This window comes from Hyla sarda, chromosome 1, assembly GCF_029499605.1.
Source record: "Hyla sarda isolate aHylSar1 chromosome 1, aHylSar1.hap1, whole genome shotgun sequence".
Classification (NCBI taxonomy): domain Eukaryota; kingdom Metazoa; phylum Chordata; class Amphibia; order Anura; family Hylidae; genus Hyla; species Hyla sarda.
Genome location: NC_079189.1, coordinates 487,691,339 through 487,711,096, shown reverse-complemented (window position 1 = coordinate 487,711,096; position 19,758 = coordinate 487,691,339). Strand labels below are relative to the sequence as shown.

At 42.7% G+C, this 19,758-nt stretch overlaps 1 protein-coding gene and 1 long non-coding RNA gene across 5 annotated transcripts in view; one reads left to right on the top strand and one right to left on the bottom strand.

The window, feature by feature from the left end:
* PRR16 (proline rich 16) overlaps positions 1 to 19,758 on the top strand; it is a 391,197-nt gene that overhangs the window by 174,207 nt on the left and 197,232 nt on the right. The gene's annotated exons all lie outside the window — the stretch shown is intronic.
* Positions 1 to 19,758, bottom strand: part of LOC130287646 (uncharacterized) — a 59,657-nt gene that overhangs the window by 6,148 nt on the left and 33,751 nt on the right. The window lies entirely within an intron of this gene.

The window sequence follows — 19,758 nt, the reverse complement described above, 5'->3', positions numbered from 1 at the left end:
TCCAGTTTTGTGACCGGACCCAAAACTTCAGTAAACTGCAGTTTTAGGTCCAGTCACAAAACTGGATACAGGCAAAAATGAGCTGACCGGAGTCATGATCTGACTCTGGTCGGCTTATTCAAATGAATGAAATACGGGCTGGGTCCGTCTGGGATACGGGAGTGCCCGGTTTTCCCATCTCCCAGACGGATCTGGCTCCCATATGTGATAAACGTAGTGTGAAACCAGGCTTAGACAACATTGCCTAGACTGGAAGTTATGGCCGCTTCTGGTGGTGGGTATTCATCCAACTCCTTCTAATGTACTGTATGGGGCAGAATTAGAAACCATCACCTCCCCCTCTTCCCCAAGGGCACACTACGGACCCAACTCTGTTACACATGACATATATTTTTTTTATTGCTTCTCTCATAGGGGGAGATTCATCAAGACCTATCCAGAGGAAAAGTTGCTGAGTTGCCCATAGCAACCAATCAGATCGCTCCTTTCATTTTTGACAAGTCCTCTATAAAATGAAAGAAGGAATGTGATTGGCTGCTCTGGACAACTCTGCAACTTTTTTTCTCTGGACAGGTTTTGATAAATATCCCCCATAGTGTTTTATTAGCTTGGCAATTACAAAACACACATGTAGGAGTTTCTTAAATAATTTAAAATAAATATAAAATCCCTCTTTAACGATGTTTCTTTAGGTAAAAAGACACAAAGAAAAAAACCCTATTAAAGGGCACCTCAGCTCCAAAATAATCCACGGACCATCAGGTGTATGTTACGCCTAGCGCTCCGGGTCCCCGCTCCTCCCCGGAGCGCGTACGGCGTCTCTCTCTCCGCAGCGCCCCGGTCGGTCCCGCTGACCGGGAGCGCTGCCCTGTCATGGCCGTTGGGGATGCGATTCGCACAGCGGGACGCGCCCGCTCGCGAATCGCATCCCAGGTCACTTACCCGTTCCCGTCTCCTGCTGTCATGTGCTGGCGCGCGCGGCTCCGCTCTCTAGGGCGCGCGCGCGCCAGCTCCCTGAGATTTAAAGGGCCAGTGCACCAATGATTGGTGCCTGGCCCAATTAGCTTATTGTGTTCACCTGTGCACTTCCCTATATCTAGTCACTTCCCTTGCACTCCCTTGCCGGATCTTGTTGCCTTAGTGCCTAGTGAAAGCGTTCCCTAGTCTGTTCCTAGTCCGTGTTCCTGACCTCCTGCCGTTGCCCCTGACTACGATCCTTGCCGCCTGCCCCCGACCTTCTGCTACGTCCGACCTTGCTTCTGCCTACTCCATTGTACCGCGCCTATCTTCAGCATCTTCAGCAGCCAGAGAGGTAAGCCGTTGCTAGTGGATACGACCTGGTCACTACCGCCGCAGCAAGACCATCCCGCTTTGCGGCGGGCTCTGGTGAAAACCTGTAGTGGCTTAGAACCGGTCCACTAGCGCGGTCCTCGCCAATCCCTCTCTGGCACAGGGGATCCACTACCTGCCAGCCGGCATCGTGACAGTAGATCCGGCCATGGATCCCGCTGAAGTTCCTCTGTCAGTGGTCGCTGACCTCACCACGGTGGCCGCCCAGCAAGCCCGACTGATCGCCCTTCTAACCCGTCAGCTGTCGGAAATGTCCACCATTTCGCACCAACTTCAGTCGCAACTTCTCCAGCAATCTTCTCCTCCGCCAGCTCCTGCACCTCCTCCGCAGCGAGTGGCCACTCCTAGCCTCTGCCTGTCCTTGCCGGACAAATTTGATGGGGACTCTAAGTATTGCCGTGGCTTTCTTTCGCAATGTTCCCAGCACTTGGAGATGATGTCGGACCAGTTTCCTACTGAGAGGTCTATGGTGGCTTTCGTAGTCAGCCTTCTGTCTGGAAAAGCCCTGTCATGGGCCGCACCGCTCTGGGACCGCAATGACCCCGTCACTGCCTCTGTACACTCCTTCTTCTCGGAAATTCGAAGTGTCTTTGAGGAACCTGCCCGAGCTTCTTCAGCCGAGATTGCCCTGCTGAACCTGGCCCAGGGTGTTTCTTCCGTTGGCGAGTACGCCATTCAGTTCCGTGCTCTTGCTTACGAGTTGTCCTGGAATAGTGAGGTTCTCTGCGCGACCTTTAAAAAAGGCCTATCCAGCAACATTAAAGATGTTCTGGCCGCACGAGAGACTCCTGCTGACCTACATGAACTCATTCATCTTGCCACTCGCATTGACATGCGTTCTTCCGGATGGCGTCTGGAGCTTCGCCTGGATATGGACTTTGTTCGCACGAAGCGTTTTTTCTCCCCGGCTCCTCTCTCCTCTGGTCCTCTGCAATCTGTTCCTGTGCTTCCCGCCGCGGAGGCTATGCAAGTTGACCGGTCTCGCTTGACACCTCAAGAGAGGACACGATGCCGTATGGAGAACCTCTGCCTGTACTGTGCTAGTACCGAACACTTCCTAAGAGATTGTCCTATCCGTCCTCCCCGCCAGGAAAGACGTACGCTGACTCCGCACAAAGGTGAGACAGTCCTTGATGTCTACTCTGCTTCTCCACGTCTTACTGTGCCTGTGCGGATGTCTGCCTCTGCCTTCTCCTTCTCTACAGTGGCCTTCTTGGATTACGGATCTGCAGGAAAATTTTTTTTGGCCCCTCTCATCAACAGGTTCTACGTTCCTGTGACCAGTCTCGCCAGACCCCTCTACATCTATTGTTTTTACAATAAAAGATTGGACTGTCTCGTTCGTTTCCACACAGAACCCCTCCTAATTTGCATCGGACCTCATCACGGAAAAATTGAATTTTTTTTCCTCAGGTTCTTTGGCCCCAAGAAGAGGGGGAGACCTAAGGGGGGGGGTACTGTTACGCCTAGCGCTCCGGGTCCCCGCTCCTCCCCGGAGCGCGTACGGCGTCTCTCTCTCCGCAGCGCCCCGGTCGGTCCCGCTGACCGGGAGCGCTGCCCTGTCATGGCCGTTGGGGATGCGATTCGCACAGCGGGACGCGCCCGCTCGCGAATCGCATCCCAGGTCACTTACCCGTTCCCGTCTCCTGCTGTCATGTGCTGGCGCGCGCGGCTCCGCTCTCTAGGGCGCGCGCGCGCCAGCTCCCTGAGATTTAAAGGGCCAGTGCACCAATGATTGGTGCCTGGCCCAATTAGCTTATTGTGTTCACCTGTGCACTTCCCTATATCTAGTCACTTCCCTTGCACTCCCTTGCCGGATCTTGTTGCCTTAGTGCCTAGTGAAAGCGTTCCCTAGTCTGTTCCTAGTCCGTGTTCCTGACCTCCTGCCGTTGCCCCTGACTACGATCCTTGCCGCCTGCCCCCGACCTTCTGCTACGTCCGACCTTGCTTCTGCCTACTCCATTGTACCGCGCCTATCTTCAGCATCTTCAGCAGCCAGAGAGGTAAGCCGTTGCTAGTGGATACGACCTGGTCACTACCGCCGCAGCAAGACCATCCCGCTTTGCGGCGGGCTCTGGTGAAAACCTGTAGTGGCTTAGAACCGGTCCACTAGCGCGGTCCTCGCCAATCCCTCTCTGGCACAGGGGATCCACTACCTGCCAGCCGGCATCGTGACAGTGTATAGTAAACAGATGATTTTTTATTCTTAGACACAAGGAATCACTAATAGTATGTTTTAATGTTCTGGTCCCCTTCATCAGATTGCTAATGGTTGGTAATGTCTCTTTAACATCGAGATCTGGGGTGAGGCAATGAGTCCTGTCAAGACCCCCTTCAATACCATCTACCTCAAAGGCAGAGTGTTCTAAGCTTTAGGTCCTGCTAAGGCCAAAGGGTAAAAATTTACAACCCATAGGTTTCCGTTGCTCCATTATCTGGACCTTCTTCTTAACGAGTCTGTTACATAGGTAACAAGTTATGGCCCATAGCAGCATTGGTGCATGTACCTAGCAGTCTTATAACACATTTCTCCAAACAAGGAAGCCTTTAACACTCTCCTTGAAGTAGGGGTCAGACCTTCTTACAGAGGATTTTATAATCTCACTGGAGATGGCCTTGCCCACAGACCCAACTAGTTTCAGACATTATCTAATACAGTAAAAGACTAGATTGGGGATGTTTCTTGCTCTGGTTTAGTCTTTCTGGACCCCCTCAGATGTTGTCAATCTTGTTCCGTGCTGCACAGCCCCTGACATTGACACTGCAATCTTCACATTGGAATACCCCTTTAAATCTTGATGCGTTACATTATGTCTCAATTCTGAATTCCTCATCATTTGGCTCTTAAAGAAAATTCATTGGAATAATTAGAGTTGTACATTTCTATATATGGGATTGCCAGATTCATTTGTAAATGAATAAGCTTAAGTATCAAGAGTGTTTAATGTATCCTTTTATCTCTTGTCTCTGTGAATGCAATTTCAAAGTGACAGCTATGATCTACCATGCATTCATTCTTTGGAGAAAGCAGGCATTCTTTGTGCAGCTAGCCAAAGCAATATTACAGAGAAAGACATTACTTGTTCTTTTTATAGTCACCAAAAACGGTGGTTATGTTTTTTTGCAGTTCCTAATATATATAATTGTAAAAGAGCTAATTGATGTCATTATGTACAAGTATTATCTTTTTTACTATTTAAAAACATTCATATTGTGTGAAGACATTCATATTGTATGAAGAAGCTATGCATCTTTATAGAATTATTGACATATAATAATTTCCCGATAGGTGCCAACCTGTAAATGAGTTCCATCTTGGCTGTAAGATCCTTTAAAGGGGTTGTCTGGTAAACATTTTTATTTTATTTTAGTCCCCAGGCTGCCTAAAAAAATAAAAAACACTTTAACTCACCTTCTGTCGCTCCCACACAGCTCCGTTATCAAGGTGCCCCAACTGTGGCCGATGACACTGCTTTCCCACACACTACAGAGCGTACCGTCTACAGCCAGGGGAACTAACAGTGCCGCTCGACAATCACTGGCTGAAGCAGGACACCACTGCAGCCAGTGCTTGGCTGAGAGGAACTGTGCCAACATGTCTACAGCTCCGGTTGGGTATGAAGAAGCAGACTGTCAGCAGAGACCGGCTGGAGACAGGGTGTCCTGATACGGGACCCTGTGAAAAAGTGGAGGATCATGAGGAAGTGTTTCCTACTTTACAGCCCCTTTAAAGTTAAGAACAAGCAATATGAAATGGAAGATCCAAGAATGATGTACAAAAATAATGTAAAGTTTATTGGCTTATCAGTATACAAAAAGGCAACGTTTTCACCTAACAGTAAGGTCATTATCAAGGGCCCTTTAAAGTTAACATATCAGAAGATTTAAAGGGGTACTACCATGCTGACAACTTATACCCTATCTAAAGGATCGGGGATAAGTTGCCTGATCGCGCGGGGTCCCGCCGCTGGGAACCCCCGCGATCTCACACACATCACCCTGCTCTCATCAGGCCCCGGAGCGAACATCCGCTCCGGTTCTGATGCCGGGACTGGTGATTGTGACGTTACAGCTCCGCCCCCGTGTGACGTCACCCTCCGCCCCTCAATGCAAGTCTATGGCAGGGGACGAGACAGCTGTCTCGCCCCCTGCCATATACTTACATTGAGGGGGCGGAGCGTGACAGCACATGGGGGCGGAGCCGTAACATCACAATACTCCGGCCCCGTGACCGGCAGTCATCAGACCCGGAGTGATGTTCGCTCCGGGGCCTGATGAGAGCGAGGTGATGTGTGCGAGATCGCGTGGGTCCCCAGCGGCGGGACCCCACGCGATCAGGCAACTTATCCCCTATCCTTTAGATAGGAGATAAGTTGTCAGCACGGTAGTACCCCTTTAATCTCCCTTATCTAGCAGCAACATATAATAGTATTTTATGGTAAAATGAAAGGTTTAATTACAAAGTACAATTGGTCACGCAAAAAAAAAAACAACCCCTCATATAGGTCTGGGGATGGCGAGGAGGAAAAAAAATGCAAAAAATAAAGCTGCCTGTGTCCTTAAAGGGTTAAAGGAAAATGGAAAATTAAGGGGGAAATTGCTAGGTTGCAGGATTTTTATTCCCACTTTTTCCTATTTACTCCCTCTGTTTAGTTTTCCTAGTGTTCCTACAACCATTTCTCTGTATTATTATTAGTACATTTCAACTTATCCACAACTTTTCTTAAGTGTCATTTACTATGTCTTTTGAAATGCCTTATAAAAATCCCAAGTTTAAAAGCAGTATTTTCATAATACTTTAAGATCCTATCAATAGAATGGAGAACATCATTAAAAGATAGCAAGGAATCTAATAAACTGAGCTTCAGAAAGGAAATGTAGAATCCACATGTCTTTGCATTACCACCACTAAAAGACAACTCTTCAAAAGCCAGAGATTGGTATTGAGTTTGTGTTTTATTGATCACTGTGTCAGTAGCATGCACACATCAACAAATAGAAAATCAATGTTAACAAATGTTAGAGAATCATTTAATGATGTACTGCCTTCAACTTTCATTTTGTTATTTTATTTCAAAAGAAAACAAAAGGTAGGTATTGTACTGCCTGCCCTTTGGCTCCAGTGCCACCACCTGGCATGTCTCCTCACTTGCCTTCACCTTCCAGTCCTCCTTGACATACAGGGCTCTGTACATCAACCAAGAAGGGGCTAGGAGGTGACATTGACACTTGACTGAGAAATTAAAATTAGATTTTATAAGTTTAGCAAGCACCATTATCTTCATGAAAGGTTTAGTTTGCTTCTATATCCTAACAGCTATCAAACTGTGTCTGCAGCAAATACCATTTAATTCCTTTTAAGGGTAGGGTCACACGTAATGGATCCGCAGGGTAAAATCCACAGGTGACCCAACTCTATAGTGTGCCTCCAGCTGTTCCTTAAAATATCTTTAGTCATTCCTCTTTTAAATAATATTAATTCTGTTTTCTTCTATAGACCAACTATTACTTTTTTTTACCTCTTTCTCTTTCACTTAGTAGCATCCAGGAGACCTAAAGTTAAATTGTCACTGACATCATTGCCACATAATGTATATACACATTCTTAAGTACATAAGTTATGCTGTACATAAGCATAAAAGAAAGATATGAAAACATTTATTTTTAGGGCATAACATGTTTGATCGTGGGGGTCCCTCCACTGGTACCCCTCTGATCTCTGTATAGCACCTGGTGTTCATTTAGAACACTGGGTGCGGGTGTCGGGATGTCGTGACATAACGGCCACGCCCCCTCCATGCAAGTCTATGGGAGGGGGCATGGTGAATGCCACACCCCCTCCCATGGACTTGCATTGAGGAGGCGTGACCATGAAATCCCAACCCCTGCCTTCAGCTCCAAGCATTCGTAATAAAATGTTCCGAACACTGAGGCAGAGGAGTACCCCTTTAAAGTGGTTATCCCAAGATGTAAAGTTATCACTTATCATCAGGATGCTTGTAGTCATGTACTCTCTATGGGGCTTCTGAACAAGGCAGTGCACTATATTTGACTATTTTTCAAAGTCCTATTAGCGTGAATTGTGTGATACCTGAGCATGTGCACTGCTGCTGCTGCATCCAATTGGGGGAACGACAAACCTTTATTCTTGTGATCATTGGGGGTCCAAGTGTTTAGACTGCCAGTGATCAGATAGATTTCGTTCATCCTGTGCATGGGTGATAATTTTATATCTTTGGAAAACCGCATTCAAATTATCTGGACCTTCAAGAGTAGTCATTATTCGACCAACATTTATTTTGTCCATCCCCCACAGTAGATGTCAAGAATGATCGGCACTGCTCCTTGGAAACATGATGCAGAATTGACATGAATAGGATGAGCAGGCTTATGCTCAGTAACACAATCCCAATATTCCAAGAATTCTATTCAGACAGAAGTAAATACTGATCTTGTCACTCTTCATTGTTGACTGATTTTAAGAACATTACTACTTAAAGGGGTAGTCTGATCACAAGGGGGCTGGGTGCTGGGAGGGGGCATGATGGCTGTGTACTAGCCATCACACCCCCTCCCATAGACATAATTGGAGGCGGCGTGAGGTGACATCAAGAACACAGAAGCCCCAAGCTTCTGTGTTCAGAATGCCATGGCGCCAGACCAGAGATTACTGGGAGGGGGGGGGGGGGTCCCAGCGGCTGGCTGGACTCCCATGAACAGACATCTCATGCCCTATCCTTAAGTAACAGAAGACACACAATTGAGCTTTTTGCTATACAAAGCTGAATAAGCTCCATTTTTCAGTTAATGATTGTTGTGCTTCGTAGATTTTGTCTATGGTGTCTCCTATTGGTTTATAGTCTTGAGTGGTTGCTGTACTTTATAATTCTCACATTTGTAGGTATATATAGCTTCTTTTCTACATGTCATAATATTATGTACCACTCTTGTTCATCATTGTGCAATGACCAGATCTATATACTTGGCATAAATACCTCCTTACAATATCTTGCATTTAATATAAAAAAAAGTGTTTGGTCATGCTAAATGCAAATGAAAACTATGCTAAAGTCAGTATAAAATCCAGCTATTCTTGTTGTAGACGCCATTACTCTGTCTGATTTATCAAAATAACCTGTCAGTCTGCCAAGAAAAGCAATACCAAAAGTATTCTTACTCTGGATAAATTCTATCTCTTTTTAATATAATGCTTCTGCTGTCAAATCAGATAAATCCAAATAAAATAGAAACACTTCCATTTGATTTCATAATGTATTTTGTTATCGTAACTATAATGCGGGTAGTACTGTAAGCAAAAATTATACTTAATAAACAATTCTAACCAAAACTTAAAAACAGCAATAAGAAAATATACTGTAGTATAATTAAAAAACAAATAGTAGGCAAGTCTTAGTGAGAATGATAATTTTATAGGGTCAACTTTTCTGGGAACTTTTCTAGATTACTTAATTAATTGGCCTTCTGACTACGTTGTTTATTTACACAAGTACTATATAAAAAGAATAATGAATGGCAAAAAAAAAACAATTAGGTTATGATTTTGGATAAACAAGTTGTTCATGTGGAAGAGGAGAAAAATGTCATGGCCGACAGGTGGACAGGGAGAGTGAGCCCTAAGCTGTCCCTAGAAACACTCTCCCTGCCTACTTGCCCATCTGCCCTAAACAGCGGATCAACAACAACGGTGTCGGTTCCTTCATGCAATAAAGTGCATTGGGAAAGGTACACAAATAATACTGAACATAGTCGGGAATAGGTCAGAAACATAACAGGAAAATATATGAATAAATGAACAAGACTAGATATGGAATAAGTATACAGCAGAAACCAGAATATGCAGGGGATGAACAGATGAATAGTGTTGCTCGCGAATATTCGCAATACAAATTTTATTCGCGAATATCGCATATTCGCGAATTCGCGAATATTCGCGAATATAGCGCTATATATTCTTAATTACGAATATTTTTTTTTTTTTCACAGTACACATCACAGTAATCATCCCTCTCTGCTTCCAGCTTGTGTGGTGTAAAGAAGGCTCTAATACTACTGCGTGAGACTGGTATGCGAATTTTCGCATATGCAAAAATTAACATATGCTAATTTTCGCATATACGAATTTTTGCTTATGCTAAGTTTTGTATATGCTAATTTTCGCATGCGCAAATTTTCACACACGCAAATTTCATATGCGAAAATAAAATGAGGATATTGCGAATATGCGAATATTCGCGAATATATGACGAATATTCGCGAATATATTCGCGAACATTCGCGAATTCGAATATGGCCTATGCCGCTCAACACTACAGATGAACTGAAAAGTTGCAACCGAGCTCGGATTTTTTAAAGCCATACCCAAGCTGTCATAGGCTGATGGCATTAATTCTTCCAACGAAAGGAAGAATTAGCATAGACACTTCTCAGACATAAAAACTGGTGTCTGAACAGACCCCAAGACGAAAAAAAAAAAAACAGACATTACAAAAAAAGGTAAAACAAAAGCAAAAATCTAAAAATATTTGGGGAGATTTATTAAAACCAGTGCAGAGAAAAATCTGACCAGTTGCCAATAGAAACCAATCAGATTTCTTCTTTTTATTTTTCAGAGGCCTTTTTAAAGGAGTACACCGGCCCTAAGACAACTTATCCCCGATCCAAAGGGGCCTCACTTTCCTCATGGGGAGATACAGCCCTGTCCACAACATACTTTGAGTAATAGTCTACTAAGGACATCTTAACATTAATAATTCCTAATGAATTATTAGTAACTAATTGTTGTTAGCGTTAAAATTGTCCTAAACACAGTCCATGATTTTTTATTTTTACATGATCTCAATGTAGAAATGATCAAAGGCAAAATTTTTAGTTATTTAAATGGTTATTTTGGAAAAAATTTAGCAAATAATTAGGGAGGAAGAGTGTGGAGATGGGCAGATGTTTCATATTTGTCAAATAGGATTTCAGCAGATGTAAATGTACTCGAGGGATCTTGTCTAGAGCCATGGAAGAAAAAAGACATATGCTTATACATGGTTGAATCATACCATGGGATCATAGCACACAGATGAGCACAAGCATCGAGAAGGAAGAGAGGACAAAATACAAGGCCCCAGTAGCTTTGGCTCTGACTATATGACCCTGGGACAATAAATTATATGATTTTCCTTCTGTTTGCCAAGTCTAGAGTTCTACAGTTTACCTTAACTAGGAAAGAAAAGTGGTTTTTAGGAAAGAAAAAAAAGTGACTTCATAATTTCTAGTGTCAGTAAAAGTAATAACTAAAAAGAGGTCTAACCATGAAAAGTGTTGGCTATCTTACAAGCACTTTAGAGAACAAGTTCATAAAGACAGGGCTTCCGCCTGCTGTATCCTGTGTCTGATATATTAGAACTTTTTTTTTTTTTTTTTTTTTTTGCAATGTTCTTGCAATTATATTGTGGTCTCTATACCATTAAACAGCACAATGGAAGAAACCCCAAAAAGGAGGATATTATGAATAAAAGATAAAAAAAAACTATTCATGTTTTCTCAATTCTTAATGTTGCTACAGAACAATGCAAATTAACTAACTTATACAGTACAGTATCAGCCCTGTACTGCATGAAAGTTCTGCATTGCCCGAATGTTCATGTTTCCTCTATGGGGTTGTGTAAACGGCTGCCAGACTGCTATGGCTCTAGTTTATCTTTCCCAGAACAATTGGGTCAGGCAGAGAAAATCCAATATGTCCAAACTTTCTACCGACATCATCTGTCAATGGAGGGTGGACCGAAGCCGCTAAAGATGACTGGCGTAGTCAACTTTATTTTAAGGTGTATATGCACCTTTAGAGCAGCATTACAGATGACAGCAAATCTATCATGTCTGAACACAGTTTTAGACTTGTATTGACCAAGTTAAAATCTTCTGACCATGGTGCAAGGTAAAAACACAACTTATCCCCTATACACAGCAAAGAATATAATAATTTGATAACAGAGGGTCTGATTGCTGGGACTGGGTACTATTCAGCTGAGTGGGTTATTACTCCTTCTTGTCTCCAAGGGTGGGGGCCAGAACTCTGTAGAGAATGGAATGTTGAATGGAAAGAGCCAAACCCCATACAGGAGATTGTGGGGGCCCCAGTGGTCACATCCCCTGTGATCGGATACTTATTCTCTATCTTGTGGATAGGGGATAAGTTGTGTTCATCACAGTACCCGTTTTAATATTCCAAAATCACAGCAGACTGGTACATGTGAATACAACCTAACACATTTCTAATGATTAATATAACAATGAATTAATATAATTTCAAAGTGCCATAAAAATCTTTTGGGCAGAACACCCAAATTTACATTGAAAATTGGTTTTCCATCAGGGTGGTCTTCTTAAAGAATATTGCTACTAGGCATAATGTACATTGGACACAAAATTTGATTTAAATAAGGGGGTGGTCCGCTATAAGAGATGACCTTTGGAAAGGTTGCACTGTGCAGCTTTCGCGGCACAATATGATTTCCGTTTAAGACATTGATAGATTTAGCATTAAATTTGTTAGATTTTACGGTAATCTCCTGCTCCTCAATTCCATTAGCAGTTTACATACTGTCATAAAAAATCAGCATGTATTATTAAAAGATTACACAAATTGTGTTTGGAAGACTGCAGGTGGCATTCCCAGGGTTCAGGCTTTGCCTCTCTATAAATTTGGACACATTTAGTGGGTGTGATGAGCCAGAAATAAAACACTGTATCAGATGCAGTTATTAGCCGGCCTGTAAATTAGCAGCTTTCACATAATTAATGCTTATTGTGACACTATAAATGTGCATTTAAAATGAAGAAGAAGAAAAAACAACGTTCAACTGGATTATAATTTGTGTTCTATTTTTCAGTTGACAAACTTTAGTCAAAGCAAATGTTTACACCGATCCCCGGGGATTCATTTATTTAAGCATTAGGGGGAAATCGAAGTTCACATCAAAAGTAATTAGTATGAAATATTTATATTTATGGTTTGTTAACTTGTACATTTGAACGTCTTACAATTAAATTCAATGACGTATATTATATTTTTTTATTGTGTTTTAGATTTTTCTAATGTGAATAACATATTTTATAGCTATAACAAAAAAATCGAATAAATCTAGTGTTATCTTACACCTTTGATCCTCTCAAAATTATATTCAATTACTTGCATTGATTTTTTTATTGTGTTTTTCTTAGATTACTGCTAAGTGTTATGGGTTTAACTGCTATGTGCCCTGACAATCAGTAGTTCTGAGATGCTAAAACACAATTGTATCTCCTACTAACTACAAACAATGATGGAGCTGGTTGAGCCCAATAAGCCTAATTACATCAGTTAGGAGCACATAGTGTTTTTAAATGTGTGATTTTTCTTTCTCTTTTTTCACCATCATAATTTTGGATCCGCACATTAAAGTCCTGTATATAGTATTTTTGGTTGGGACCCCCAGGGCCTTTATTGGATTGCCTCCGGCAATCTATTAGTAATTATTGTGCATTTGCCCTCCAACCAACAGTCTCGTTTATTTTTGGATTATCATTATCTAGAACTAACATCCACAAAGTTTTCAGCATTATAAATCCTCTTTTTATTCACACCTTTATTCATGATGCTAATACTTAAACAAGACAATGTAACTCCAAGCCAATGACACTTCTGTGAAATCACACTGTCCACTCAGGAAGCAACACTGATTGACAACCAATTTCACCTGCTGTTGTGCAAATGGAACAGACAGCAGGTGAAAATTATAGGCAGCTGTCACGCCCCCTCCCATAGGCTTGCATTGAGGGGGCGGAGCGTGACGTCCCACGGGGCAGAGCCTTGACGTCACAATGCTCCAGCCCCGTGATCGACAGTAATCAGACCCGGAACGCGCTCCAGGGACCGATTTTAAACGGGGTGCGGCGTGCAAGATCACGGGGGTCCCCAAGGGCGGGACCCCAGCGATCAGACATCCTATCCCCTATTCTTTGGATAGGGGATAAGATGTCTAAGCGCCGGAGTACTCCTTTAAGGACGTAGCAAATTTTCGTTTTTGCATTTTTGTTTTTTCCTCCTTTCCTTCTAATAACGCTTTCAATTTTGCACCTACAGACCAATATAAGGTCTTTTTATTGCGCAACCAATTGTACTTTGTAATGACATCACTTATTTTATAATATAATCTGCTGCAAAAGTAAAAAAAAATATTTTGTGGGGTGAACTAAAAAACAAAACGCAATTTTGTAAATTTTGGGCGCTCATGTTTCTCTGCAGTGCACTTTTCGGTAAAAATTTGCACATTATCTTTATTCTGTAGGTCCATACAGTTACAAGGATTTCCAATTTATATGGCTTTTATTTTATTTTAATACTTAAAAAAATTATAAACTACATGCACCAAAATTAGTATGTTTAAAATTGGCATCTTCTGACCCCTATAACTTTTTTTTTTTCTTTATATGAAGCTATATGAGGGCTAATTCTTTGTGCCGTAATCTGTAGTCTGTATTGGTGCCATTTTCACTTTGATGGGACTTTTTGATCACTTTTTATTAATATTTTATGGTATATGAAGTGACCAAAAATGCACAATTTTGGACTTTGGTATTTTTTTACGTGTACGCTATCGACGGTGGGGTTTAGCTAACCCTATATTTTAATAGTTTGGACATTTACACATGCAGTGATACCACATATGATTATTTTTATTCTTTATTACATTATTTTATTTAAAAATATGGAAAAGCTTTTTTTTTTTATCTTTTATTAGGAAAGGGGTTAATGAAAATGTATGAATTTTTTTTTTTTTTACAATGAGAACCCTCTAGTCGCCTGGTAAACTGATCGGGACTTCTCGATTTTTTCGCCATAGTCCCGATAAGCTCCGCTGAGCTGCCGGGATGGTTTTAGTTTCAGATGAACCCACAATTAAAAAAAGCCACATTAAAACCAGAGCCTTTGGTGCCCATCCTCCATTTCTGCCCCTGTGCAGCTGAACAGGCTATATCTGTCCACAAGGGGTACACAAACAATCTGAGGCAACCATCCTAAATACATGTGTACTTTCATGTTATGCAGTATATGTAGAAAAGATACTGACTCTCTCAATTAATGTGGAAATATAGTTACTGAAATTCTACACGACTAATCCCTATACATCACATTTTTATTTTGCACACCATGCTTTGTTCCTAACCTGCAAGACCTGAACTCTTTCTTCCTCTGCTGTCATTCAGCTGACTACATCATAATAAATGATTTACCTCTGGGCTTCACTGCCAAATACATTTATTTCACCTGATGGAATGAAATTATCTGTGCTTGGCTTGGCCTGCTGTGTTAATGACTTCAGAAAGAGTTGTTCTTTTCTTTACTCATCAGCATCGGATTTGTGTTCTATAGAAATGATGATAAAATACATCTGTAGTGTGGGTTACTATTCCCAAGTGGTCCCTCTTTAAAAGAACACAGATGCAGACCACTGTAATTCTCAGGAGTTTTGGGGTTATGGGGCACATTTCAAACTAAAGTATAACACTTTTCAACTGCATAAAACTTGTCTCAGGTCCTTTCTCTGTCCCTTCAGCATTGTGTCACTTCACACAGTCTCATTACTGGAAAAGTATAAGTCAAGTCTACCTAATGTTCTCTCACTCCTCCAGATAGAAGGGCAGCCTTGCCCCCTTTGATCAGCTAAGGTAGGGGGCCTCCTCAGCCCCCCCAACAGGTCCTATTTGCTGCCTCTCCTGGGTTCGAGTATACCAAACATCTTCCAGCTGACCATACACTCTTCTCGACAGCAGCCTGCACAGAATACTGCCCTCCACCTCTATGACCCAGACTGTCTTAGCTCCAGATTACTAGTGGCTATCTTGCTAGCTTACATTCAGCTCTGTGACACTATCTATAGGCTTCATGTAGCCACGGAGCAGAACTGCTTCTCATTTAATAACTCCCTCGCATGTAAAGTACTGTAACAGACACTCTTTTTTTCTGAGCTCCTATCATGTCTCTCAGCCTAAAGTCCATCACCACTTTACTTTAAGAGCCTTCCTGCCTCTGCTGAATAAGAACAAGCTTCCTTCTCTGGGTAATCAGGCATAATCATTGACTCACTTGATAAAATAAAGCAATCCATCTTACACTTCCTGCGGATCACCTTGGCCCTACCCAATTGGTGCAAACCATTTTTTTAATCTCCTCTCTTTTGTTCCTTACTATACTGTGGTGGTATAGTGTATCAGTATCAGTACACACAGCTTCTAGATATTACCAGGCTGTTCATGGGCCAAGCTAAACATCTAACTTCTCTGTAGCTGACCAATATTGCAGCAACACAACAACACGCACACACATATTGACATATAGATATATATATATAAAACTTTAAGGCGGTTGTTATGCTGAGCGCTCCAGATGGTCACACTGGCCGTGAATGCTCTCTTCCTCTGTCCTCTGGCGGGCCCGGGATTCGCATCACAGGACGCACCCACATGCGAATCTCGGGCCACCACTAAATTCCTCCGTCTTCTGTTTCCTCCGTGTTCTCACACTGCTGGTGCCCGCTTCCCTGCCTCCTAGGGCACGCGCGCGCTGGAGCTCTGATATTGAAAGGGCCAGTGCACCCTTAATTAGTGTTTTCACCTGTCCCTTCTTTATAAGTATGTGCACTCTACCTCTTGCCGGATCTTTGTGTTTCCAGTGCCCTAGTGAAAGTGTTTATTGTGTCTTGCCTTACTGTGTTCCTGACTTACCTGCTCAGTGACCTAACTGTGCTCCTGTGCTGCCTGCCTACTGACCTCTTGCTATGTCCCTGTTCTTGCTACTGTGCTGCCTGCCCTGACCTTCTGCTATCCTGATTTCAAGTTGCCATATTCCTCTTGTACCACATTTTCTCCTCAGCAGCCTGTGTGGACGAGTTGTGTCAGGGGTAGCGACCGGGTGCCGCCGGCCGCAGGAAGTTCATCCCGCTTTGCGGCGGGCTCTGATGAAAACGCACCTTAGACTCCCCTCCCTGACACGGCCCAAGCCATCATTCACACAGGCTCTGCGGATCTACTACCTCCTTGCCACCAACAGCAGTCACTCAGTTACTTTATATTTAATTTCACCTTGGTTTTATTTAGAGAGCAGTCAATAACTTCTTTCTGGTATAGACAGCACAAGAATTCTGGGAGTGATGGGATTCAGCGGCGCTGGTCAGATGAGGACACGTCAGGTAGGCAAAGGAATACTTTTTATTTGAAAAATGCAACGCGTTTCACCGCAGGTGCGGCTTCATCATGCCTGATGAAGCCGCACCTGCGGTGAAACACTCCCCGAAGTCTTGTGCTGTCTTTACTCTACCTGGATGGGAAGGCTGCAGGCCGGACTTTACTCCTCACCCACGCTGACCATTGTTGTGTGTGAGTCCAAAACAAAGAATGAAAGGCTACATAAGAGCAGCAAAAACAAAAATGGGATTAGGAATAGTATCTTAATCTTCATGTATATGGTCAGTCCTTTGGGAGGTGCATACGGCGAACCGTTGTTTGGTCATATGGGGGGGGGTAAGTGGGGTATCTTCATTCTGACTTTTAACCTCTTAAGGACTCAGGGCGTACCTGGACGCCCTGAGCCCGGTCCCGGTGTTTAAAACGGGGTCACGAATCACACAGGGTCGATCCCGGCTGCTATTCATAGCCGGGACCCTGGGCTGACAGCGCTATTAACCCTTCAGACGCGGCGATCAAAGTTGACCGCCGCGTCTGAAAGTGAAAGTAAACGCTTCCCGACAGCTCAGTCGGGCTGATCAGGAAAATTGTGATGTCCCTTACTTTGCTCCGTCGCATCCGATCTGGGTTTGATTGCTCAAAGTCTGAGCTATAGGCTTGAGCAATCGAGCCCCTATCTCGCTGATCCATGCAAAGCTATGGCTTTGTAGGGTTCAGCATGAGAGATCAGTATGTGCAGTGCTATAGTTCCCTATGGGAGCTATAGAACTGCAAAAAAAGTGATAAAAAAAAGGTAGCAAAGGTCATTTAACCCCTTCCCTAATAAAAGTTTGAATCACCCCCATTTTCCCATAAAAAAAACTGTTTAAATAAAAATAAACATATGTGGTATCGCCACGTGCAGAAATGTCCGAACTATAAAAAGATAATGTTAATTAAATGGCACAGTCAATGGCGTATGTGCAAAAAAATTCCAAAGTCCAAAATAGCGTATTTTTGGTCACTTTTTATATCATGAAAAAATGAATAAAAAGCGATCAAAAAGTCTGATCAATAGAAAAATAGTACCGCTAAAAACTTCAGAACACGGCGCAAAAAATTAGTCCTCACAGCGTCCCGTACGTGGAAAAATAAAAAGTTGTAGGGGTTAAAAGATGAGGATTTTTAACATATAAATTTTTCTGCATGTAGTTATGATTTTTTTCTGAAGTACGATAATATCCAACCTATATAAGTAGGGTATCATTTTAACCACATGCACCTACAGAATAAAGATAAGGTGTCATTTTTACCGAAAAATGCACTGCGTAGAAACGGAAGCCCCCAAAATTTTCAAAATTACATTTTTTCTTCAATTTTGTCACACAATGAATTTTATTTCCGTTTTGCCGAGGATTTTTGGGTAAAATGACTGATGTCACTGCAAAGTAGAATTGGTGGCGCAAAAAATAAGCCATCATATGGAATTTTATGTGCAAAATTGAAAGTGTCATGATTTTTAGAAGGTGAAGAGGAAAAAATGAAAATGCAAAAACTGAAAAACACTTAAAGGGGTACTCCGTTGCTTGAGTAGTTTTTGGCCCGTGCTTCCTACAGTACAGATATACTGTACTTCCTTTTTTGTTGTCTGTGACCTCTCTGGTTGTGTTTGAAATCTTAACTTTATTTCCATCCGGAAGTCGTTCCTTTTTCGGGATCCCGCTGCGCTGGCGACCACCTTTTCTCAATCAGTCTGGGCGCCATGTTGTGGTCGGGAGCTCCTCTTGTAGGAGTTTCTGTATCCTTGCGTCATCCTCCCCAGCCTGTGATCCGGCACACCTCCTTCTTGTTGTATTTAAATATTCTGCCTATTTGGTTGGTGGTCAGCTCCTGCAGCGGTGTTAATAGGTTGCCGCAGGTGCAATCAAAGAGAGCGGCGGACGCAGGCGCACATGTATCCAGATTTCTATTGGTCCCCTATGTAGTTAGGTTGGCTTGTGTTTGTTTAGCAAAATCATTGGACGAAAAGATGTCCGTGCATAGCCAATAGTATTCCGGACCATAATGCTTTTATTTTGTTTTACACTGACGCTGCCGGACTGCAGGGAAGTAAAGAGACCTTGTCTTCTGTGTACACTATATAAAGCTATCTATAGATAGTTGTATATATAGTGTTTACCGCACATAGGGTTAGCCAACACTGAACAGTAGTGTAAGCTAACTCTTTGCTTGCTGGGCTGGCGCATAGCGCTCAGCTCAGCAAGGGGTTAATCAGCTGTTCTCCCGGCTCTATAGCCGAGAGCTCAGCTGTTGCCCAAATTCACATCAGGACGATCGCCGAGGGTGTCTGGAGAATTGACACTTACTGTGATCTGTCCATTCCTGAAGGTCCTACTGCTCCCAACATGGAGCACACTATTCTCCATGCTGGGAGCTGTAGTACCTGCATTCATAGGCAGATCGCAGTGAGTATCTCTCCTGACATCCGCTGTGATCCTCCAGTATAATGTAAAGATGATGCTGGACGTTCTATTATGGTCCCCTGCACTGCCGTATATATATATACACCTATTCATATTTAACACAGAGAGCTGTGATTGGCAAGATGGAGTATCCCTTTAAGTGGTTAATGTCTGTGCCAGTCCTTGGACAGTTGTTTAGGCTGTAATGGGGTAAGACAAGTTAAAGGCTATCTCCCCCGCCATCCCATAAATTGCTTTCCCTCCAAGCGGGGCAGTCACCCTAAAGAAAATGTGTAGTACTATTTTTAGAAGCAACAATGCTGGAGTTTTAAATTTTTGCCACTTGGGATATGAATATACAGTATAGGATCTCCTGTATGTGTCACATATTGAAAATATACTATTTTATTTCAGATCTTGAAAAGCCATAACATTGTAAATGAAGCCATAACATTGTAAATGGTGAAAGCATTATTTTGTGTAACCTTTTGATCTTTAATGTTTCCATTTTTCTGCTGTTTTTCAGTTTTGTTGTTTTTGTATATATAAAAATAAGTCTGTCACATCTGTGAACTGCTATGATTCCAAAAGTGTATTCAATGACTAATCCCTGCACTGTAAAGTTTTCCATCTATTAAGTATTGCAGCAAATTGAAAATGTATGCAAAAAATGATTGGTCAGGACCTGACAGCTAGGATCTATAAGAATAATGGGGACTGGTCCCCTGTTATA